This window comes from Vulpes lagopus, chromosome 12 (genome assembly GCF_018345385.1).
Source record: "Vulpes lagopus strain Blue_001 chromosome 12, ASM1834538v1, whole genome shotgun sequence".
Classification (NCBI taxonomy): domain Eukaryota; kingdom Metazoa; phylum Chordata; class Mammalia; order Carnivora; family Canidae; genus Vulpes; species Vulpes lagopus.
The window spans coordinates 6996122-7020393 of NC_054835.1; the positions used below are offsets into that span (position 1 = coordinate 6996122).

General features: G+C 53.4%; 1 long non-coding RNA gene across 2 annotated transcripts; it reads left to right on the forward strand.

Annotated features, from left to right (window-relative positions):
* Positions 1-1045: 1045 nt before the first annotated feature.
* On the forward strand, positions 1046-8230 carry LOC121473548. Of its 2 annotated transcripts, none has more exons than XR_005983171.1 (3): positions 1046-1387; positions 1618-1919; positions 7445-8230. It is a non-coding gene; the product is annotated as an uncharacterized LOC121473548 (long non-coding RNA). The 2 variants fall into 2 exon arrangements; XR_005983170.1 differs by lacking the exon at positions 7445-8230 and adding an exon at positions 2307-3349.
* Positions 8231-24272: the final 16042 nt, after the last annotated feature.

The following is a 24272-nucleotide window of genomic DNA, read 5'->3' on the forward strand; positions in this document are numbered from 1 at the left end:
CATTGTTATCAACAACAGTATAGGGAGGGCCGGCTGCGGGGAGATGGCCAGACAGCCAGGCCTGGGCTCTGGGCCCCGTGCCCCCAACTTATAGGGTGACTTTGGACAAGGCCCAGCTTCTCACCAGGCCTGTTTCCCCAGTGGTACAGTCAGGCCCTGCTAACCCCGCCAGCCTTGCCCCTTCCACAGGCCAGACCTGCACATACAGCTGCCCCCTCCAGACCTGCACGTAGTGGCTGGGCTTGCCCAGAGGCACACAGGCACGTGTGCACACATGCCCACATGCACACACACACACACACACACACACAGTGCACACCGGCCCACATGTAGTGCACATACACCCTCACATAGGCACATGCTCATTCACGTTCACACAAGCAGACACACAGGCAAAAGCACACACATTTACACACAGACCTCACTGGCCCATCCCATGCTCAGCCCCCCACCCTGTGCCCTTGCCCTTCTTGCCCAGACATGCACACCTGCTCACACTCAACCCCCCCCCCCAATCTGCTGTGCACCAACTGTTGGTACGGGAGGGGCTGGGAGCGGGAAGGAACAAAACCCACGACTCAGCCGGGGAAGAGGGGTGCGGGGTGGGGGGTTGCGCGGGCGAGGGAAATGACAGCCCGCGGTCCCCCTCGAGTCCCGGCTCATGAATATTAATGCGGCGGTAATTAAAATGCAGGGACGCAGCAGGATGGATGCGGCTGCCTCCGGAGCGCTGGGGAGCGCGGCGTCTTAGCAGGCGGGTGGAACCCGCTCCTCGCTGGCGAACGCGGGATGGGCCGCGGGCCGGGGCTCCGGGCTCCGGGCTCGGGCTCGGGGCTCGGGGCTGGGGGAGGTGGTTCGCGCCCCTGCCGCCCCGCCCGCGGCGCCCCGCTCCGCGCTCGGCCCCAGGCCGGGCCGCCGGCCAGGCCGCCTTTTCCCGGAGCCGGCCCCCTCCCGCCCTCGCCGCCCGGTGATGTCATCGGCACAAAACTTTCCGCTTCCCGGCCGGTCTCGGGGCCCTGAGTCATAGCCGCCCCCGGCCCGGGCCGCGCCGTCTGTTTGTGCCGAGCTGGGCCCCGCTGGCCCCGGCCTGACGTCAGGCTGGCGCGGCCCGGAACCGCGTGGGGCCCCTCAGCCCGGTGCTGCCGCGGGGCCGGGGGTGGGGGGAGGAGGGGGATGGACGTCAGTCCTGGGGCGCTGGGGTCCAAACCCCGAGTCACCTCCTGCCGTTGGCTTCATCTCGGCCGGCTCCTCTGAGCTCTCTGAACGTGTTTCCTTATCTGCCAGTTCGCAGATGCTCAGCAAGTCTTCACAGACTCCGAGCCAGTTGTGCAGCTGGATGAACCCACGCCCAGAGATGGAAAGGGACTCTGCCCAAGTCACACAGCAGGTGGGCAAGTCACACAGCTCTGCTGGGTCCCTGGGCCGGGAGTCACACGTTCTTTCTGCTAGGCCACATGCTGTAGCCGCGTGCAAGGCCCGGTGAAGGGCTTAGAGCAGGTGCCGAGAAACCCCCCACCCTCATCCTATGGGGGGCCGGGGAGTTCTGGGGCAGGACTGGAGGGGCTTGAGTCCCGCCAGGCCATGGGACTCAGGCCAGCTTTCTCATCCCTGAAGCAGCCACCATCATCTAGAATACTAACCCTGTGGAATCCATGAAGATGAAGAAAACTGAGGAAGGCCACGTGGCTGTGCAAACCCTATGGGCTGCTCGGGCGTGATTAAGATTCTGGTCACTCTTGAAGGTGGGCGAGGAGGCCCTTTTGGAATCCGGACACCTAGGTTCAAATCTCAGCTCTCCCACTCCTTTCCCGTTCCCTCTTCTGTGCCCTCAGGCCAGCGGTGCTAGAAGCTGAGCCCCTGTGCCACAGCCCACCACCTTGTTAGAGGTGCCCCTCAGGCCTTCACCAGAGCTGCACAGGGTAAGCCCAAACCTCTGCAAATCTTAAGCTCTTTCTTGGGCCTTCCACACATGATCTCGGGACCCACGTTATAGATGGGAACTAAGAGCCTTTTGGCTGCTGCTCTCAGGGGCTGAGTGGGGATTAGGCTCAGGTCTGTAATCTGGGATGCAGGGCTGTGGCTCTTCCCCAGATGCACTACCACCTCCATCCAATATCTGCCCCTGGTGCTGAGAAAAGCCTGCCGTGCTGCCCCCACACGCCTGCCTCTCTCTACCTCCCCCCCCCCCCCCCAGCCTTACTGAGACTCCGCTGGTGCTCCAGGCTTCCTTTTCTTGCCTGACGCTTTGCATAGGCTGTTTGCTCCCCTCTGCCCCCAGACTCTCACCCTCGTTTCCCATCTTCCAGGTGGACATCTCCTCTTCCAGCTCTCTTTGCCCTGTCTCCTGGAGGGTGTCCCAGTTACCACCACCCCACAACATAGACACACATCGGCACACACTCCCCTCACCCCACCCCCGGTCACAGACTACACCACACAAAGGCACAGACCCAAAGGCACACACACTCCAGATGCCACAGACTGCACACACACATCCCCCCCACACACCACGCAGATGACTCACAGGTACACCCTACACACCCTGACCACACAGCATACACACACGTTCACACCCAGACCATCAACATGCATCGAGGCTGTATTGGGGCCTTGCCTCTGAGCTCTTAAAGCTTCTAATGTTGACCCCCTACCCCTATCATGGTATTTATGCCCTCAGTGAAGGCCTAGACCCACTTTTTCCTTCCCCCTTCGAGCACAGAATCTTGCATCAAGTTTCGTGCAGCCAGTGGTTGGACCCCTGGACCCCTCCCTTGGTGACATTGGTCACCTCCAATCAAGGCCTCCTCAAGTGGGTACACACCTCATCTCTACCAGGGGCTCTCCTCACTCCCTGTAGAGCTGCTCCTGGCCTGGCCTTCTTACCCACAGCTCATACTCACCTGGGCTTTGCTCAGCTCCCCTCCCACCCAGGCAACAGCAACTCAAGAGGAAGGACCGTGTCCGATCGGTCCTTGTCCTGCAACTGCACCCCCACCATCCCCAGCCCAGCACCTCAGGAATATTTGGTGGTGTGAACTGGGCCAGAGCCTTAAAGTCTGCAGCCCCAACTTTCCCATTGGTAAAATGCGGTAACATTGAATGTACCTCACAGAAACTCAGAGATATCATGGTGACTGCCATTAGCACAGCCATTCAGGCCCCTGCTGGGCTGAATTTATGGCTGAACTGAGCTTTGGTGGGTGCCACCCATCCCCTAGGTGAAGCCCTTGCCCAGGTGAGCGCCCTGGTCAGTCATGCCTTTCCTGCAGACTGGGTCTCTGAGGCACTTGGTGCTGAGCCCCTGGAGGTGGGTGGTTTGGCTGGAGTTCCTTTTTTTTTCTTTTTTTTTTTTTTTAAGATTTTATTTATTTATTCATGAGAGACACACACACACAGAGAAGCAGAGACACAGGCAGAGAGAGAAGCTGGCTCCACACAGGGAGCCTGATGTGGGACTTGATCCTGTCTCTAGGATCAGGCCCTGGGCTGAAGGCAGATGCTAAACTACTGAGCCACCGAGGGATCCCTGGAGTTCCCTTGGGAAGCACTGGCTGTCTGTCCCAAGCACCCCCCCTTGGGGACAGCAGTCCCTCTTCAGGCTGAGCCTTGCAGGTTGGGGGACTGGGCTGGAGCCTCAGATGGCCTCCTCCATCCGGCAGAACACCACCCAGTGCCCAGCCCTGTTGAATTGGGAGAAGCTTATCAGGCAGGAGGGCGAGCCTCTCCTGGTGGGTGACCAGAATCAGGAGAACCAGGAGGGTAAGATGAGTAACATGGGAAAGGAGCAGAGTTGCCTGCTTTCACTGAGGCGGACGCATTTATGGGAGACAGACAAAGATGACTTGCCCAATGCCCACACATGCCCACTTCATCCTGGCTGCCTCTTGGGTGCTGGGGGCCTTCCCTCCATCCAGCAGGATCACCCACCTCCTATGGAGAGATGGAGACACAGAGGCCAGGGTGGGGAGGGGACTGGCCAGGCACCCAGAAGGGCTGGCCGGGTGGAGCAGCCATCTGCTGCTCGAATGCCTTCATTCACAGGTGCTCATGGGAAGCTTCCATGTGCCACCTGGAATGTTGTGCAGGGTGTATGGTGAGAGACAAAATGGTTGATTCTCTGGGCCTTAGAGGCTAATGGAGTCAAAGGGCCACAAGCCAGTAAAAAACAAACAAACAAACAAACAAACAAACAAATGCAGCAGGACATGATTGCAATAGCAGGGGTGAGTGGGGTATGTGCTGGAATGGAAAAGAAGGGGCACCCTGGCTCATTTACAAACATTTCTGTACCTGGGCCCTGTGTGTGTCCCAGGGTTTCTTCCAGAACGTTTCTTAGTTCACTCATCCTGTCTATGAATGTGGTTGGAACACCTTGGTCTGAAGTAGGGTGCAGAGTAATTATGAGCAAGGTCCAGACTCCTCCTTCTGGCTGTGTGACTTGGGGCAGGTTCCTGTCCCTCTGTGAGCCACCAGGTTATGACGACCCCTGTAAAATAGGTGCATATCCTGCAGGGCTGTTGTGAAGAATCCTCCAGATGATGTGTGTAAAGCTCAGGCTTGACTGCCCCAAGCGCCCTTGGCCCCTGACTGCCTTGCTTAGACCCTGTAGTCTTTGCCTGAACTCCAGTACCTTGCAGCTCATACCCCAGGAGGGTATGAGCGGTGCCTGTGAGCTGGAGGCCCAGAGCCAGCTGGCCAGGATGACACAGACTGCCAGGGACAGTTTGGTTACCCAACTGTGTACTCTGGGCTCCTGCCTCTCTGGGGTGGAATGTTTCAGATGGAGATGAGTTCTAGAAACACAAGGGCAACTTGCTTGGGGGAGCCATGGGCCCTAACTCCTACCTGCTGGGACACCCTGTTAAAAAAGGGAAAATTGAGGGGCACCTGGGTGGCTCAGTGGGTTCAATGTCTGACTCTTGATTTTGGTTCAGGTCATGATCTCAGGGTCATGGGATGGAGCCCCACACCAGGCTCTGTGCTCAGTGGGGGACCTGCTTCTCCCTCTCCCTCTGCAACTCCCCCTGCTTGCAGGCTCTCTCTCTCTCTCAAATAAATATATCAAATCTTTCAAAAATCAAAAAGGAAAATCCACCACAGCCTCTAAGAACTGACCATACCCACCCATGTGGGCCACGTACTGTGAGGCATTCCAACAGCCCCTTGAAGCTTCTGCAGTGTAGATGAGGCACAAAAGATAAGGAAACTGAGGCTGGGAAGGGGAAGTCCCATGCCTCAGGCCATGCGATTGTTGTGTGGAAAAGCCACCCTCCTACCCCCCCACCCAACCCCTGTTAGTGGTAGTGTTCTGAGCCGGAAACCTGAACTCTTCTCACCAGGCCCCTGCTCTAGTCTCATGAGCAGAGAAACAGGTTTGTGAAGCGCCCAACTTGCCTAACTCACACCCAACTGTTTTCCGTCCTCCCAACTCCTGGGTATCACCCCCAGGCCCTCCTCAGAAACCCTTGGCATGAGACCTGGGGAGGGGGTGCTGAAAGCAGATGCTCACTAAAAGGCAGATCATCAGTGGGAACTTCCTGGATAAAGGCTCTGAGACCCCAGGATGTCACAACTGGAAGAGACCTCAGGAGTCACCACTTCGGCAACTTTTCTGTATGTTGTGCCTACAGAAAAGCTTTGGCTCAGAGAGATGGAGACACCGGCCTGGTGACCCACAGCAAGGTTCTGACCCAGTTGGGGCTAGATGAGAACTGGATTTGGAAACTAGATGGGGGCGAGATTTGCAACTAAACTTCCCGGGTTCAAATCTGGGTCTGTTCCTTACCAGTTGTCAGCCTAAGTCTCTAAGCCCTCTGTGCCTCAGTTCATGATTCTGTAGAATGACAGAGGCAGTTGTGAGAAACAGGTGAATGAACACACATACTATGCTTAACAACAGGGGGGCTGGTACGCAGTGAGCATGCAATAGATGTTCATGGTAATCTGTCATTGCCAGTCTCTGGGTTTCTAGTTCAGTACAAACCCATTTGCCCAGTGGTGACCTTCAGGGTCACCTACTCTGGACCAGGTACTCTGCCAACACTGAAGACCAAGCCTGCCCTTCTGGTGCTCACAGTCGAGCTGGGAAATGCCTGAGATCTGAAGTTGGCAAGAAGAGGGGCAGAAAACACTGGGCAGAAGGTATAGCATGCATGAAGACTGGGGCACAGAGGACATCAGGCTCCCCCAGAAGGTCCACATGGCTGGAGATCGGGACCAAAGGTGAAGAGAGGAGAGGAGTGGCAGAGGGGGTCAGACATCTGGTGCCTGGGAATGACAGAGTCCACAGAGCCAGGGATGGCTAGAAGGGAAGGAAGTGGTCAGGCTTGCATTTTGGAAGGATCTGCTGGCTGACCTAGAGGGCACATTGGACGGGAAGGGGGCCAAGAGAGAGTGGGAGCCCAACCCATACATGGGCAAAGGTTGTAGACGCAGGGAGCAGACTCCTTTAGGTGGGAAGCTCCTTGGGTCTGGGTAAGTATTGAGCTAGTAGTTGGGGGCGGGGGGGATCCAGGATGGACTTGGGATCCAGCCAGGGTCCAGGTGCATGGCTGGAACTGATAGTCTGGAAATTGAAGGAGGAGAAAAGATCATGCATCCCACTTGGGCCATTCCAGCTGCAGCTGTACCCAGGGACCTTGGTGGCTTGAGTTCCTCCAGGCTTTGGGGAACAGCGCTTCAGTCCCTTCTGTCAGTATGCCCTTCCTCATGGGGCAAGGAATCTTTGCCACCAAGATCCATGATCTGGGCACTGGGATCCTGGAATTCCCTGCTCAATGGCCCCCAGCTCACTTCCTGAGTCCATCTTCCTGAGGATGGCCTGAGCTGGCCATTTGGACACCCCTGAGCTCTAGGGCAGGCCCAGAGGTGGCTGTTTGCAGGGGATGTGGACAGAATTTATGCACACAGGCTGGAGTGTCCGTGCCTGAGCACACAATGCCCCTCATAGAAAAGGACAGGACCTGGGAGGCTGAAAGAAAAGGTGGGCCCATTGGGCGGGGCTGTCTCTCCCCATGGATCCCAGGAATCTGAGACTTCTAAGTACAAACCCAACCTTCCAGGTTTGTATTTGACCTTAGGAAGGCGTATTTATCAAAGAAGGAGGATGGAACATATTTTATTTAGCAGTTTATTAGCTTGATTTATAACTTGTGAATACTTAGACCTCTGCTTGTACTCCTGCCCGCCAGTACTGCCCAGAGAGAAGCAGCCTCCCTGGGCCCCTGCACAGCCATCCAGTGGCTGACCTTGACCAGCAGGTAAACTCCTGGGGATCCTCCAGGCTTCCTTCCCAGCATCTTGACCTCACTGTGCTCTATCCAGTCCTTCTGCTTATGTCTGCCTTACCCTTTGCAAATTCATCTCCAGCCCCTCCTCCTCCAGGAAGCCTTCCCTCCCTAGAGGCGGTGGCTTTCCAGTTTGTGGCTGGTATTTTTGTTCACAGGGGCCTGTGGTGGTCTAATGCGCAAGGATGTGGGCCCTGTCCCTCCTGCAGCATCAGAAGCTCCTAGAAGCAGCACCTCCCGGCAGAACCAGTATCTTGCAGAGGGTAGGAGTCTAGCTCAGAACACACACAGACTTGAGGTCAAATCCCAGCTCTGTGACTTTCTTGCTGTGTGACCTTGGGAGGCGGCTTCGCTGCTCTGAGCCTCTTTCCACTTCTGAAAACCCATAATCATAACCGTACCTCTCGCAGCGAGGAGGCAATGTGGAACGCGGAGCCCACGTGTGCCCAGCATTTGGCAAGTACTCGGGGAAGGAATTAGGAAGGGCAGGAGTTACATCATTCACGTCTTTTTACAGCTGAGAAAACAAGCAGAGGAGGTTCAGCGAGGTGAGGCCGGTTGCCCAAGGTCACACAGCCTGAAGCGGGACAGGAGCCCGAGCCAGGCCGGGCAACTTGCGCTCTAATCACGGCCCTGCGGCCCAGGCCTGCCCCCACACGTTACCTTTCCCCGGTCTCCGTGGCCCTTGCGCGCCCGATGGCCGCGGGGGGCCGCGGGGACGGGTGGCCGGGCCGGGGACTCGCCCGCGGGGCGGGACGGGTTAACCAGCTCCGCCGCATTGGGCCGGCCTCCGGGGGAGCCAGCCAATGGGCGCGCGCCGCGATGAGGTAATGCCGGGACCGCGAGCGGTGGGCGGGGCCGGCGGGGACCTCGCCTCGCTCACGTTCCCTCTCTCCCCACCTACCCCTCACCTTTGACCCTGAGGTCCCTTCCCCGGCGGCACCCCCGCGGTATAACCCGGTGCTGGAGCGGAGGGTCTGGGGGATAGGGTGGAGGAAGCCCTGGGTCCTTTAAGGTCTTCAGCAGGGACCCGGAGACCTCTTGCCTCCTCCGGGCCTCAGTTTCCCATTTTGCAAGGTGGGAGCCGGTGATGGCTAAAGGCCGGAGCGGAGGTGGTCGTCCTGGGATCCCAGGAGTCTTCAGCGCCTCCTCGCCCTTGGCCCGGGCGTCAGCGGGCGGCGCGAGGAGTCCCCGGGGCCAAGCGGAGGGAGCCTCGCGGGCCCAGTTCCACCCTCCACGTGGGCCCGACCCGTCAGCCCCTCCCTCCCCCTTGGGTACCTGCGCCTGACACCACCCCCCCTCCGTCCCTTCGCTGCCACCAAGCCCCGGGTTAGTGGCAGAAGTAGCTGGACTTGGAGGTTTCCTAACCAGAGGTCAAAGTTCGATATTAATTGAGCGCCTGCTGCGTGCTGCTCGGAGCCTGGGGCTTGGACGCTGCCCCCCACCCCCCCGCACCCTTTCCCCGTCGCCCCCGCCCTCCCCCGGGCTGTCCGTCCCAGGCTCCTTTCCCGCCGCCCGCGATCCGGGAACGAAGCGGTTAAAGCCTTTCTAGCCGAGCTGGCAGGGCCGCGGCGGCCGGGCTTATTAGTCAGCTCGCGGGGAGGGGGCGGTGGGGGAGAGGAGGGGCTGGAGTTGAGAACCGCAGAAAGCTATTCTCAGGGGCTCCCAAGTGTGGGGAGGGCGGCTCAGCAGGAGCTGCTGCTTCCCAGAAAGTTGATTATTTTTAACCCAGGAAGAAGAAAGGAAGGAGGCGAGGGAGAAGGACTCAGAAAAAAGAGAGGATTGCAGAGGAGAGGAGAGGAGAGGAGAGGAGAGGATGGGGAAGGCGAATGGGGAGAGGGGAGGAGAGAGGCTGAGAGCAGAAGAGAGGGCAGGGAGGGGCAGGGCAGGAGGGGCTGGCAGGGGGTGATGGAGGGGAGTGGAAGGAGAGGCAGGGCCAGTCCAGCCAGGGAGGCCAGTTGGCAGGGGTCTCTGGGAGGGGAATGGATGTGGAGGGGGCACTGCCACCCTCCTTGGCCCCTCACTGCACCCCTGCAGCTGTTCTCTCTGCCCCGGGGCCCTTCTGCTGGACCCACCCCAGGCTGCCTTCCTGAGAGCAGCACCCTATGGGCTATCACCAACCCAGGGCTGTGCCAAGAGAGTGGGGGCCCCCTGAGGCAGTCGAAGTCCTAGGGAGCTGTCCACCCAACAGGCAGCACAGGGACAGGGCCTGGCCCAAGCAGTAACCACTGGGGGAGGGGGCAGTTGGGCTGCCCCCAAAACCTCATGGTCCCCAAAGGGAAAGGAGGAGAGGGCACAAGGCACCCAGGACTCCTTTTCTCCAGCCTTGGGGCAGAGCCTGGCTGAAAACTAAGCCCAGGGAGGGGCGTTAGGACACAATGACAAACAAGAGACACAGCCAGGCCCACACAGGGCTGCTGTCTTGCCTCCAAGCAGAGGCTGCACAAACCACTACGAATAATGCATTAAATAACAAGCAGGCAGTGGGCCTGGAGGGCTGGTCCCAGGGGCCTAATCTCAGCAGGGGTCATAGGAGGGCTCCGGGAGCACCTGGAGTGCTAACTAGGTGAAGAGTGACATGACAGTGGATGGGGTCCCAGGGCACAGACAGAGAGCCTCAGAGAGGATCAGTGTGGCCCGAGACTGTGGCCCTTGTCATGGAGGTGGCTAGATGTTCGGGCAGAGTTCCATGGAGCAGAATGAGGAGTCCAGACCCGCAGAGCTCCCTGGGCTGCCTGGAAGAGGGGGTGTGTGGGTGTGTGTGTGTCCCTTGCACTGAGTGGCCTGCCCTCCACTTGAGGCAAGGGGGGCACACATCCAGCCCCTGCAGTACCAGGAATGGCCAGGCCTGGCCACACCAGAGGATGATGGATGAAGGACCCCACCCATGGCTGGAAATCTGGCACTGCCCTCTCCACCTCTTGTTACTCTAGAACCCAGGATCAGACTCCGCCCCAAGGAGCAGGAAGCCAGGAGTCCTGGGCTCTTGGCTGGAGGGCAATGTCTGTACCCTGATGCCTGCTGAGGGCCAAGGAGGCCTTGTTGTGGCATCACAGAATCATTCACACCCACTTCCCACTTGGGTCCCCCTCTGTCCTGTCCCAGGATGGGAAGGCAGGTCTGCTCAGCCTGTGCCAGGGAGTGGCTCCGCCAAAGCCTGATTCCAGGCAGCACCTGGGGGCAGAGCTTGGCCACCTGCAGCTCCGACCCTCCCTGCACACCCTAGGCCACATGGTCTGTGGCCTTCCCATCAGTCCTTCCCTTAGCCACTCCCCCACAGGTGGCTCATGACCTCATGAAGTCATGATTACAGTTAAGGGACAGACCTGAATCCAAACCCATTGCTGACTGGCTGTGAGCTCTAGCAAGTGGCTCTGGCCTCTGTGTGCCTCAGTTTCCTCGTGTGCAAAATGAAGATAATAATGACAACGGCAGAGAAGCAATGGAGGTAAGGCCCTTAGTGAAGAAGTGGTCTGTCCCACCAGGGTCCCTTGCAGGGCTGAATTTCTGCCTCGGAATAATGAGGGGGCTGGGCGGCAGCCTCCAAAGTGCAAGAGTTAGCCTCGCCACCCTCTCTGCACTGGCCAGGAGGTGGTATGGCTCCCATTTAGCAGAGGAGAAAACCAAGGCTCAGAGACATGTGTCGGGTCCAGCCCTGCACAGCAGGAAGGTGGGGGAATGTGGGTTCGCACCCCTTGCCTCAGGAATTCTGTTCCCACTGCCCCTGCCCTCCAAATAAACAAACAAGTGCACAATGCCTCCGCCTCCAGGACGCTGTCCTCTCCCTCCCCAAAACCGTACAGTGACCCTGGGCCGGCCCTCTGTGCCCAGGAGGAGCTGCGTCCCTGTCAGGCATCTCTGAGCTGTGCTTTCTCCGTGGTGGAGCACAAAGGAGGGGAGCCGGGCAGAGAAAGAGCCCGACAGGCGAGGAGCCGGCTCCGCGGGCGCTTTTCTCCCCGCTTTCTTCCTCTCCTGGCTCTTTGTTAAGCTCCCTTTCAGCTGAGCCCGCAGAGCCTGGGTGTTCCGAGCTGACAATAATTGCTGCGTCTAGACAGTGTCTGGTATGAGGCCTCCCTCTCCAGCGCCTCCCCGGCCTCCCCGAGGCTCCTTTCCCAGCCCTGCGGCCCAGCTCCACGCCCCCCATTTCCCATACCCCTTCTCCTCTCTGGCTGCCCCCCCCCCCAGGTCACCCCTCCTGCTCAGACCTTCCTGGCTCCCTCTCCCCATCCCACCCTTGGGCGGGCACACACTCACCCCCTTCCCTCCCCTGAAATCCAGGGAACAGAGGCCAGTTGTGCATTTGGCTCCAGCTGGGAGACCTTGGGGGAGGCTATAGGCGCCCAGGAGCGGAGGTCCCCTCACTTTGCTGGGCTTGGGGCTGAGCTGGGAAGCTCTGGGATCCACCCCACCCCAGTCCTCCCCTCTCCATCCAGACCTAGATGGGAACCCAGAGGAACCCGAGTAGGAGGGACTTAGGAGAGGTGGCACTTCTTGGCACCTCCAACCAGACATGGATGGAGTGGTTTCAGGAGGTGTGAGGAGTGGGAAGTCGGATTTCACAAGTTCTAAGGTCTATTCCCGCCCCAGGTCAGGTCAGCAGCTCTGGAAGATTCCCCAGGAGCCAGAGGTTCCTCACTGGTGTCAGAATTGAGGCCCTCCGGGTGTCAAGACCATAATAATAACATCCAACGTTTGCTCAGCCCTTTCCCTGCTCTGACCAGTGTGCAAATTCTGTACAAACATTCATTTATTTAACCTCCCAACATTTATTTAATCTCACTAAGAGAGAGAGAGAGAAAGGGAATGAGCTTATTATTTACCATTTTACAGATGAGGAAACTGAGACCCAGGGAGGCTAAGTAGTGGTCACAGAGCCAGCGAATGGAGGAGCCCAGATTTGAAGCCACAGAAGCTGGCTCCAGCCCCAGTGATTCCCAATGGTACAAACATTAAACACTTACTGAATACCTGGGGCTGAGATGAGCACTTTACACTTCTTATGTCCTTTAGCCTCATGACATTGTTGGGTAGGATCCAGGGTTCTGTCCATTATACAGACTAAAAGAGCATGGCTGAGGGCTGCTGGGTGTGGCCAGATAGTGCAGAGAGGCCTGGTCATCCAGGATCTCTCCGTAAAAGGCTTGACAGGAAGTAGAAGCTTCTGTGCCATTTCCCACTTCTTCCCTCTGGGCCTTCTCGAGCACCTCCTGGGCATGCAGCCCTGGCCAGGCTGGAGCAGACAGAGGCCAAGGTGGGGCTCTGTCATCACGAGACCCTGACTGGCAAGTCTGCCAGTTTCCATCTTGAGTGGAAATTATGATGATGCTCAAGGGGCACAGGGTCTCTGGGAGCCGAGGGGAGGGCCCCTAAATCCAAGAAGGCTTCTTGGAGGAGGTGGAATCAACATTGCCCAGGAGGATGAGTAAGACCTAGGCCTAGAAGGAAGGGAGAGGTGTTCCTGGCAGAGGGAATCACACGTAAGAAAGTGCCAAAGTGAGAGAGGAATGGGGTCAATTTCAGAGGACCCGGGAACCCTGAGCAGCTTCAGGCTGGACAGGAGTGGGGGTCAGGGAGGTGAGAGCCCAGCTGATAGGAGGGGCCTTGATCGCAAAGCCAGCTGGAAGCTGGTACTTATCCTAAGGCAGGCAGGCAGAGCCGTGATAATTGGGGATGTTGCAGGGGGCAGGCTGGGGGGAATGGAGAGGCCTGCCCCGTTATACAAAGATGGCCTCCCCTCATGTTGGGGACTGGCCTCAGGTGTGTCTTCCATGTCATTCCGGACATGGGAAGTGGTGGCCTGGAGGCGAGGGTAGCCTGGCGTGCTCCCCGAGGCAATGAGGCCAGGTACTGAATGGCCTTCAGAAAGCAGCAAGGTATAGGGAGCAGCAAAGGTTTGGTGGCTTAGGAAGAGGATTAATTGGGAAGATTAATCCAGAACCTTCAGAGGATGGCTCAGAAGAGCACACTTGGAGGTAGGGAGGCCGAGAAGAGCTCACTGCCAAGTCGGTTTCCCTTCTCACCTCCACCCTCTCCTCCCTCTGCAGTCATTTTGATTCCACACCACCTCCCCCCTCCATGCGCTGTGTGCACTCTGCCCCCACCCCCCCACCCCCACCCCTGCTGCCAGCTGGAGTTGGAAGGAAGATGCAGACCATGGATGGAAATGTCAGAACGCGCAAGCCCATGCTTGAACACCTCTCATGGCCGCCAGGGGCTGACGCTGGCAGATCCACTGATGAGCTTGGAGCCTGCCACCTCTGGGTCTGCCTCAGAGCGACGCGGCCATGGGCCCGGGTCATCACATCTCCAGACTTGACTCGGAGTGCACAGCATAGGCCCAAGAGGGAGCTGGGGGCAAGCGGACATAGCACCTCCTGTCCGTAGATGGTGCAGTGCTGTGCTGCCCGTCTGATGCTGGGGCTTCACACGCTGGGACAGCAGGAAAGTCGGGGCAGGCAGAGGACATAAAGCAGACGAGGACGGTACGGTAGCCTACTGGTGTAGACCTGAATCATGCAGGCCTGTCATCTCTGACCCCAAACCCCTGGTTCGAGAACTCAGAATTTTCTCAGTTGTAGAAAGATGATATGACACGTATACTGCCAATTTCCCAACACCCCCCAATGAGGTGTGGGGCAACTTGTGTAATCACACACATTAACATGTCCGCAGCAGAGCAGATGAACAAAGATGATGACTACTTAATCCCACTTCCTTGTCTTACCAATGAGGCCACGTGGTGCCCCGCTCCCAGGGTGGTCCTGAGAATTTGATGCCTCCCATGGTGCCAGCCGGCCTGAAAGTGCCTCAGACCCAGGTTCCTGTCCTGCTCCCCACCCTTTGCACTTGCTGCTCCTTTCCGGAATATCCCTCCCCAGACATCTCAGAAGATGGCTTTGTCACTTCCGCGAGGACTCAGCCAGGTTGGCCCTTGTCGTGCCTGTCTCCTCCTATCCCTCTTGCTCTCCTTCCTCTTCCTTCCCAGCACCTGCCACCTGACCTAGAACTTAATCAAGGACTCCTTTATTTTTTTTTTTAAGATTGTATTTATTTATTTATTCATAAGAGACACACACACACAGAGAGGCAGAGACACAGGCAGAGGAAGAAGCACCTCCATGCAGGGAGCCCGACGTGGGACTTGATCCTCGGTCTCCAGGATCACGCCCTTGACTGAAGGCGGCGGTAAACCACTGAGCCACCTGGGGCTGCCCAAGGACTCCTTTATTAATTGCCTTCTCTCTCTCTCTCTCTCTCCCTCTCCGTGGAGTGCGAGCTCCTCCAGGGTGGGTCTCTTTCCTGTTGCCCACTGGGTGCCAGCACCTACGACAATGTTGCACAGGGGCCCTCCCAGTCCCCGGCATGCACAACGGCCTGTTCAAGTGCCCTGCACATCAGACCAGTGCAGTAAAGCCTTGCTGGTACCATGGTCATTACTGATGTTATTGATGCTCTTGCTGTTTCTATTATTATCATCTTATTATGTTCCTGAGCTGATCCCAGACCTTGGTTCTCCAGCCTGTGAAATGGGCATCCTGGGGAAGCAGGCCCCAGAAGCTCAGGGAAGCCTGGAGAGTGGGGTGGGGGGAGGCAGCAGTAACTGCAGGAGAGACAAAGAATGCCGCCCGCCCACCTGGGGGAGCCTGCGCCCCTCACTGGAGAGAGAGGCCCAGGAGAAGCTCAGAGAACGCCAGCCCCAGCGCAAGCAGGGCTGCCAGAAGGCCATACATAATTCATTGCCAAATGGGACCGCGGGCGGCTCACTGCGCTGTGAGCTGGGGGCTCACTCTGCGCCTGGCACTTTGCTGACTGCTTCTCACACGTCGCCTCATTGCATCTTCGCAGGTTTGCAGGGTGCGATCCTGCCCCTCCCCCTGGCTCACCAAGAGGGGACCTGAGGTTCAGAGGATGGGGTGCCCGCTTGAGTCGCATAACTTCTCAGGGCCCAAGCTGGGCCTCGGGTTAGGAGACTGGGTTGCGATCCAGCAGCCCCAGTCACCGCGTCTCTGTGGAGGGCAGACGCAGCCCAGGGGAGGGCCTGGAGGGACATAGGAGGATGCTCACCCGCAGGGCAGGCAGGGGACAGGGTGGATGACAGAGGGGCTGTGAAAGGCTGGGGACAGGCATCGCGTCCCTGGCCCACAGCCCACTTCCCTGTGTTCTCTTCCCCTTCAGTGACCATCAAGAGCACTAGCTCTGGACTTTCAAGGGCTCAGTTTGCTCAGCTGTACAATGGGAATGACAAGACCCACCCCCTGGGACTAGGAGCTCATGTAGATGGGAGCTGGCCCCAAAAGCGACATTGGCTCCAAAAGCAGCACCTGCCAAGGGGAAAAGCCAATCCCCAAAAGTTACATATTCTGCAATTCTGTTCAGATAACATTTTTTGAAATAACATTTTAGCAATGTTGGATAGATTAGACATGGTTGGGGATTCAGGACAGCTGGATGGGGATGAAATAGGGTGTGGTTATAAAGGAACAGCAGCAGAGACTCTTGTGGTGATGGATCCTGACGCCGAGGGACACCCTGTGACAAAACTGTACGGAACTAAGTGCAGGTGCAAAGTAGGAGAAGCAGAAGGCTGAGTGAGTGGGGTGGGTTGTGTTGTGCCCATGTCCCAGCTGGGACATCAGCCTATCGTTTTGCCACACCTTTCTGTTGGGGGCGACCAGGGGCAGGGTACCTGGGCTCTCTTGGCATTACTTCTCACACCTGCGTCTCAATCTACAGTTAGTTCAATAAAAAATTCTAATTAAAAAATATCTGCTGGGGCGCCAGGGTGGCTCAGTCAGTTGAATGTGTGCCTTCAGCTCAGGTCATGATCCCAGTGTCCTGGGATTGAGCCCCACATCGGGCTCCCTGATCAGTGGAGAGTCTGCTTCTCCCTCTCCCTCTCTCTCAAATAAATAAATGCAATCTTTTTTTTTTTTTTAAATGTCATCTGGGGATCCCTGGGTGGCTCAGCAGTTTAGCACCTGCTTTGGGCCCAAGGCATGATCCTGGAATTCTGGGATCGAGTCCCACGTCGGGCTCCCTGCATGGAGCCTGCTTCTCCCTCTGCCTGTGTCTCTGCCTCTCTCTCTCTCTCTGTGTGTGTGTGTGTGTGTGTGTGTGTGTCTCTCATGAATGAATAAATAAATAAAATCTAAAAAAATAAAATAAAATAAAAAATGTCACCTGCCTCTGCCTCAAAAGGGTTAAGTGAGTTACTGTGTGCAATTCTCCCCATCACAGCATCCAGGCCAGGCCAGGGACCAGGGGGCATTTGCCTGGCAGCTAGAGTTTTCCTCACTGAATTATTCTTCCTGCCTCACTCAGAGTATCCCCAGTCTTCACTCCAGAATGTTCCTGCCCTCTTCCACCTTCCCATAGGCAGGAATTCAATACCGCCCCATGAGACTCTAGAATAGATTCTGGAGGAGGACAAGGAAGGCCTTTGTCATCAGTCTCCTGTCTGCATGCGGCGGGAAAACCCAGCCATGCTCAGAGGCGTTCAATCAGGATTGTGAGAACTATGACCTCCACTCCCATGGCTCCCTGGGTCTCCTGCCTCTGGGACAGTTAGGGGCAGATCAAAGCATGTTGAGTTTCAGGCAAGTGGGTCCTAGACCTAGCCAAGCTCTGTCTCACTGAGTAATTCTAGACAATCATTATCCTCTCTTTGGTACTTAACTTCCTCATTTGAGGCACAAAGGAATTGGACTAGATTATACTGAGTAGTCTCCAGGGCCCGTGATGCTGGCCAAAGAGGACTTTCTATCTCATTCCGTGTGACTGGACAAGAAGAACTTGGCCCCAGGCCTTCCATCCCCTCCTGCATGTGACCTTGGGCCCTCCCTGCCTTTCAGCATCAGTACAGCCAGAGGGTCACACAGCGTGGGTCGTTAAGTCACTCAACAAACATCCACTGTGTCCTCTCTATGCCAAACACTGGCACAGACATTGGAGGGAAAAAAAAGGTCGGGAAAAAAATACTGTTCTTGCTTTCATAGAACTTGCAGTCTAGAATGACACGAATAAATCAAAAATCACAACCGAGATTATACAGAGAAGGACAGTGCTCAGTTGGGACGGTGTGCTTAGGGGCCTCGTGAGGGCTTCCCTGAGAAGTGGCAATTAAGTGGAGGTCTGAGCGAGGAAGTAATGCTAAGCCAATGGGGTGGCCATGGGTAGTGGCTGCTCTAAAATGGGAGCAGCAGGAACTGGGGGCCGGTGCAGACACACCCTGGGGTGTGAGAGATCATGATTCAGAAAGAACCTGCAGCAGGTGCAGGTATGAGGCAAGCATGGGAGGCAACAGTGTTGGGCTAAGGAGCCTCATCTCCATCTCAGACAGAAGGGATCCTCCGAGATGTATTACGCAGGGGAATCACCAGTTTGGATCTGTGTCTTGAAAATCTCCTGTTTACCGAGAGGAAAAGGGGATCTCACGGGCCGTCATTGATGCGTTGAATAGTTCTTACCGTGGTGTTACTTAAACATGTACCAACATAAAATGAGGCATAAATTCCTTGTAGCTCTTAGACAACCATAAAACCAAGACACATTGATCAAATACAAAATCAATTCAAATCAGATTAATTTTATGTGATTTAGTATGTCTTTTGTTTGAAACCCTGTCACCAGCTCCAGTAAGAACATGGCCCAACTACTGTGGTTCTGAGTTTGTGGGGCAGTGCAGATTGGCCTTTTAAATCAATAAGACCTAGGCAGACAATTCAAGAGGGAAAAAATGGGGGAATGGGGAAGAAATGCTTGAATTAAAGTACGAGAGAATATCCAAATGATCAACAAACACATGAGAAGGTGCTCAGCTTCATGACTCATCGGAAGGGACACAAGTTAGGACCACAGGGAGCTACCACCTCAGATTCCAGCACAGCTACGGGGAGGGGGACTGACAGTATCAAGTGTTGGTGTGCCGGATGAGCAACCAGAAAGCCTCACGGCTGGTGGGAATATGAATTGGTCAAAACACCATGGGAAGCATGCACTAGGTCTACTCCAGCTGAGCACGCCCTGCCCTCTAACACAGCACTTCCCCTTCTAGGCACAGATCCAACAGAAGCACATCTGTGCGTTCACCAAAGGACGTGACCTGCAATATTCACCATGGTACTATTGGTAATAGTCCTAAATGGAGTGAACCCAACTGTCCTGCAGCTGTAGAAAAAAATGGAGGATAAATGAATTGCAAACTATCCGTGTGGTAGACAACTGGCCAGCTTTCAAGATGCATGATCTATAACTATAAGCCACAATATAGACAAAGCTCACAAACATCCTGTGCAAAAGATGTCTTATATATAGATGACAGAAACAGGTACAACTGGTTAGGCATCATGGTAGATGTTAGGCATCATGGTAGATGGAGATCAGGCATCATGTGTTAGGCATCATGGTAGATGGAGATTACCTTCATGAGGAGGTGGGGTAGTGACCAGGGATTCGGAGGAGGAGGAGACCATTGGACTGGACAGTGGAGGAAGTTGCTAGAAACAGCACTTTGGTCCTCAAAGCTCTGAATTCAATTGAAAGGCCAGAGATGGGGTGCGGTGGGGTGGGGAGGGAGGGACCAAGAGGTACAGCCCGGGATCCCCCAGCCTCCTTTCCTTACCCACAAGGACCACCAAACTAGCAAGCAGTAGCCCAGGCCTGTAGAGCCCACCCTGGCCTGACAGAGCCTAAGGCACCTTGTCCTCCTTCAACCCCATGACATTGCCTTGCTGTTCTGTACCACAACTGTTGACCAGAGATGCTTTGGCTTGGTGGTGGGTGCCAGGGATAAGGGAGGGGCTGACCCTATAGGCCAGAAAGTGGGAGCTCCTCCAGGGGAGAGGACTTGCAGGCAGTGCTGGGACACTGGACACTGGTAAGCAGCTTCCAGGGGAGGAGTGGGCGCCGGGCAACATGAGGCGGCCACATTGGCACAAGCTGCCAACCCCGGCCAGCCTCAGGCAAGCTCGGCTCCAGCCCTGGCTTTGATCATCCATTTGTTTGTGCCTTCACCTCCCCTGCCCTGCTGCTTTAGAGTGAGTAAAGGGGGGAGGGCCATTCCCTGCCCCTGAAAAGCGGACAAATAACCCACACGCAGCTGCCAGTGAGGAGGGCCTTGCCTGTCTGCATGAAGCTGGTGTTCCACAAAGGCCAGGTGGATGAATGCTCAGCAGGGCGGGATGCTGTGTGGATGGCTGACTGGGGCCTCCCCACAGGAAGCTCACTGACAGGCTTCCCAGAAAATGGGATTGTAAAATCAGACTCAGAGTTTTTGCTTAAGAAGCACCCACTGTGGGCCAGGCACGGGGCTCAGAGCTCTGATGCACAACCTCATTTAATCCTCCCATTTACAGACCCTGAACTCACACAAGACTATTTTTAAAACCAAGTCTGACAGTATCTGCCTTTCCGTTGGAGTGTCTAGTCCTTTTACATTAAATGTACTCGTCGTAGTAGGTAGGTTTACATCTAGCATCTTGCTATTTATCATCTATTTGTTCCTTCTCTTCTCCGTGCCTCTTTCACTGCCTTCTGTTGGGTTAATCAAGTATTTATAAATATTCCATTCTGTCTTTGTTTACTTTTTTAGCTATACCTCTTTATATCTTTGGTTGCTCTAGGAGGGGCTACAATATGTATTCTTAAATTATCACCATTTACCTTCTGGTAATAAAACATTACTTCATATATTCTGTAAGAACTTTACAAAAGTAGAATTTTATTTTTGCCTCTCCTGTCTTTTGTATTATTGTGGTCATATATTTTACTTTTATATGTAATAAATCCCAGAACACACTGATATTTTTGCTTTAAGGAGTCCATTATTTTTAAAGAAGTTCAGAAAAGAAAAATTGTCTTATGTACCCACTTATATCTTTAACATTACCAGAGCTATTTTTTTCCCCCTGTCAATCTGAAATTCTATCTGGTAAATAATTTCCCTTAAACCTAAAATGAGGGCATCTGGGTGGCTCAGTTGGTTAAACATGATTGTTTAATCATGTAATTGGAGTCCTAGGGGAGAAGTTCATTAAAACTCTTGATTTTAGCTCAGGTCATGAACTCAGGGCTATGAGATGGAGCCCTGCATTGAGCTCCACACTGGGCATGGTGCCTGCTTAAGATCTTCTCTCTGTCTCTCTGTCTCTGTCTCTCTCTCTCTCTCTCCCCCCCCCACCCCCATAGTCCCTCCTCACCTCTCTCCCTCTCTAAAAAATAAAAATAAAAAAATAAGTAAAATACTTAGGAAAAACCCTAAACCTTTCTTTGGCATTTCTTTGTTTTTTAAATAGGCTCCACACCCAGTGTGGAGCCCAACGTGGGGCTTGAACTCACGACCCTGAGATCAAGACTTAAGCTGAGATCAAAAGTTGACACTTAACCAACTGAACCACCCACATAGCACTGGCATTTCTTATCATACAGGTCTCCTGGCAACAAATTCTCTACTTTTATTTACCCAAGAATTTAAAATCTTTTTCCATTTGGAAAGATATTTCACTGAGCATTCTAATAGATTTTTTTTCATCATTTTTCCCTTTCATCATTTTTGAGGTGTTGCTCCATTGTCTTCTGACTTACATTGTTTTTATGAGAAGTCTGTTGTCTCTTACATCATTGTTCATTGCATAATTGTCTTGGTTCTTTGGTTTGTTTCTTCTCTTTTCTTTTTTTTCCAGCTGCTTCCCAGATTCTCTCTTGATTGCTGGTTTTCAGCAGTCTGGCCATGGTGTGCCTAAGTACAGCCTTCTTTGTCATTATCATGATTAGGGTTTACTGAACAACCTTGACTGTTTTTTCAAACAGAACATTGTCAGCCAATATTTTTTCATCACCTACTTCTTTTCTGCCCTATTATCTGACTCTTCTCCCCTGGGACTCCAATTACATGTGTGTTAAGACTGCTCAATCCCATCCCACAGATTATTGAGATTCTGTTCATTTTTGTCATTTTTTTCTTCATGCTTCAGTGTGGGTAATTTCTATTGACCTGTACTTAAAAATTTTATTTATTTATTTGAGAGAGAGAAAGAGATGGAGACAGGGCACAAGGGGAGGAGCAGAGGGAAAAGCAGACTCCCTGCTAAACAGGGAGCCTGACTCAGAGCTCAATCCCAGGACCCTTGAAATCATGATCTGAACCAAAGGCAACCACTTAACCAACTGAACCACCCAGGTGCCCCTATTGACCTGCCTTTAAATTTATTGGTCCTTGAGGCACCTGGGTGGTTCAGTTGGTTAAGCATCTGACTTTTGGTTTCAGCTCAGTCATGATCTCAGGGTCGTGAGATCGAGCTCTGAATTGGGCTCTGTGCTCAGTGGGGAGACTGCTCAAGATTCTCTCTCCTTCTCCCTCTTCCCCCTGCACCCTACACACACACACACTCTCTCTCTCTCTCTCAAAATAGACAAATACATCTTTAAAATTTTTTAATTTACTTGTCTTTTTAAATTGGGTCTAGCCCATCCAGGGGATGTTTATATGGCTTTTAATCCCATCCAGTGAACGTTCGACTTTTGAGATATTGATTTTATAGTTTAGAATTTGATCTGATGCTTTTAAAAAAAAAGTTTCCTTATCTCCTTTGTTATGTCCTGCTCCAAAAAAAGATATGCTGAAGTCCTAAGCCCCAGGACCTCATAATATGACCTTATTTGAAAATAGGAAAAAAAAAAAAAAAAAGAAAATAGGGTCATTACAGATGCAATTAGTAAAATGAGGCCACACTGGAGTAAGGTGAGTCCTCAATCCAGTAAGACTGGTGTCCTTGTAAGAAAAGGAGAGAGGGGCACCTGGGGGACTCAGTCAGTTGAGCATCTGCCTTTGGCTCAGGTCATGATCTTAGGGTACTGGGATTGAACCCCATATAGACTCCCTGCTCAGTGGGAGTCTCCTTCTCTCTCTTCCTCTCCCCCTCCTCACCCCCTTCATGCTCTCTCTTTCTCTCTCTCTCTCTAGTAAATAAATAAAATCTTAAAAAGAGAAAGAAAGAAAGAAAGAAAGAAAGAAAGAAAGAAAGAAAGAAAGAAAGAAAGAAAGAAAAGAAGAGAGACCAAGAAAATACCATGTGAAGAGGGAGGTTAGGATTGGAGTGATGCACACACAAGCCAAGGAACATCAAGGATTACCAGCCTTCACCAGACGCTAGGAGACAGGCATGGAATAGATTGTTCCTCGGGGCCTTCAGAAGGAACTAACCCTGGCCAACACCTAAATTTCAGACTTCTAGCCTCTGGATATGTTGGAGAATAAATTTCTTTTTTTTCCTTTTTTTTTTAAAGATTTTATTCATTTACTTATGAGAGACACACACACACACACAGAGGCAGAGACACAGGCAGAGGGAGAAGCAGGCTTCACATAGGGAGCCTGATGTGGGACTGAATCCCAGAACCCCAGGATCACACCCTGGGCTAAAGGCAGGTGCCAAACCGCTGAGCCACCCAGGGACCTCCCGAGAGAATAAATTTCTGAGAGAATAAACCATCCAGTCTGAGGTACTTTGTTCTGGCAGCTCTAGGAAACTAATGTACTCCTAAAATTTCTCATGTCTTCATCCATTATAATTGCCTTTTCCCATAGACTTTTTTTTTTTAAAGATTTTATTTATTTATTTATGAGAGACACAGAGGGGCAGAGGGAGAAGCAGACCCCCTGTGGGGAGCCCATGCAGGACTCGATACTAGGCCAGGATCATGACCTGAGCCGAAGGCAGATGCTCAACCACTGAGCCACTCAGGTATCCCTCCCATAGACTCTTTAACAAATGTATCATAAGGACTTAAGAGTTTGCTTACTAGGGCATCTGGGTACCACAGCATTTGGTTGAGTGTCTGAATCTCAGTTTTGGCTCAGGCCATGATCTCAAGGTTGTGGGATTGAGCCAGATATCAGGCTCCACTCGGCACAGAGTATACTAAGGATTCTCTCTCCCTCTCCCTGACCCTCCTGCTTGTGTGCTCACTCTTTCTTTCTCTCTCTCAAATAACTAAATAAATCTTTAAATTTAAGGAAAAAAATTAAATAAAAGTTTACTTACTAGTTCAAACATATGGGTTTTTTTTTTTAAGATTTCATTTATTTATTCATGAGAGACACAGAGAGTGAGGCAGAGACACAGGCAGAGGGAGAAGCAGGCTTCCTGCCAGGATCCCAGTACAGAACTCAATCCCAGGATCTGGTGATAATGACCTGAGCTGAAGGCAGATGCTCAACCACTGAGCCACCCAGGTGCCCCTCTGGGTTGTCTTTGATCTGTTTCTACTGACTTAAAAAAAAATTGTCTATGTGTCACATTTTCCTGTCTCATCCCATATCTAGCAATTTTTAAATTTATGCTGGTCATTGCGTGATACAATGTAGAAACTCTGGATTGTGTTATCTTCTTCTGAAGAATTTTGTATATTGTCCTATTAAATTTTTGGCCCTTCACCTTGATTTTTGCAGAGGCTTGGTGTTAGACTTCGTTAGGACAGGTTTACTTCTAAGTCATTGTCTCCCAGGATCTCACTGAAAAGCCTTGTGTTTAACAAACCACTCTAACTTGATGAAATCTGAACTAGGAAATGTGTTTCCTCGATGCCAACCAGCTACAGAAATCTCTGCTCAGCATTTTCAGTCCTTCAGCTGTGTTTTCTCCTTAGTGTCAGAACCCACACCAGAGTCAGCCAAGGACTTAGGGGAGTTTTCTCTCTAAGTGGCTCTCTTTTCTGGGATTATTCTCTCTCAATTTCCAGCTCTCTAGAGGCTCTAAACTCCAATTTCCTACTCTTCAGCTAATAAGATTTTTGATTTCTGTTTGTGTTCTACTCCTTTATGCACTATATAAACTGGAGAATGCCTTCAGAGGAAAGGCCAGATAAATGTGTCTCTCACCGTATGGTTTCCTTTTCTCAAGGGTCATATCTCCTCCAGTTTCTGTCTGCTTTTGGTCACTCTCTAGTAGTTCCAAACAGATGTGTTTTATATATTTGTCCAGATTTTAT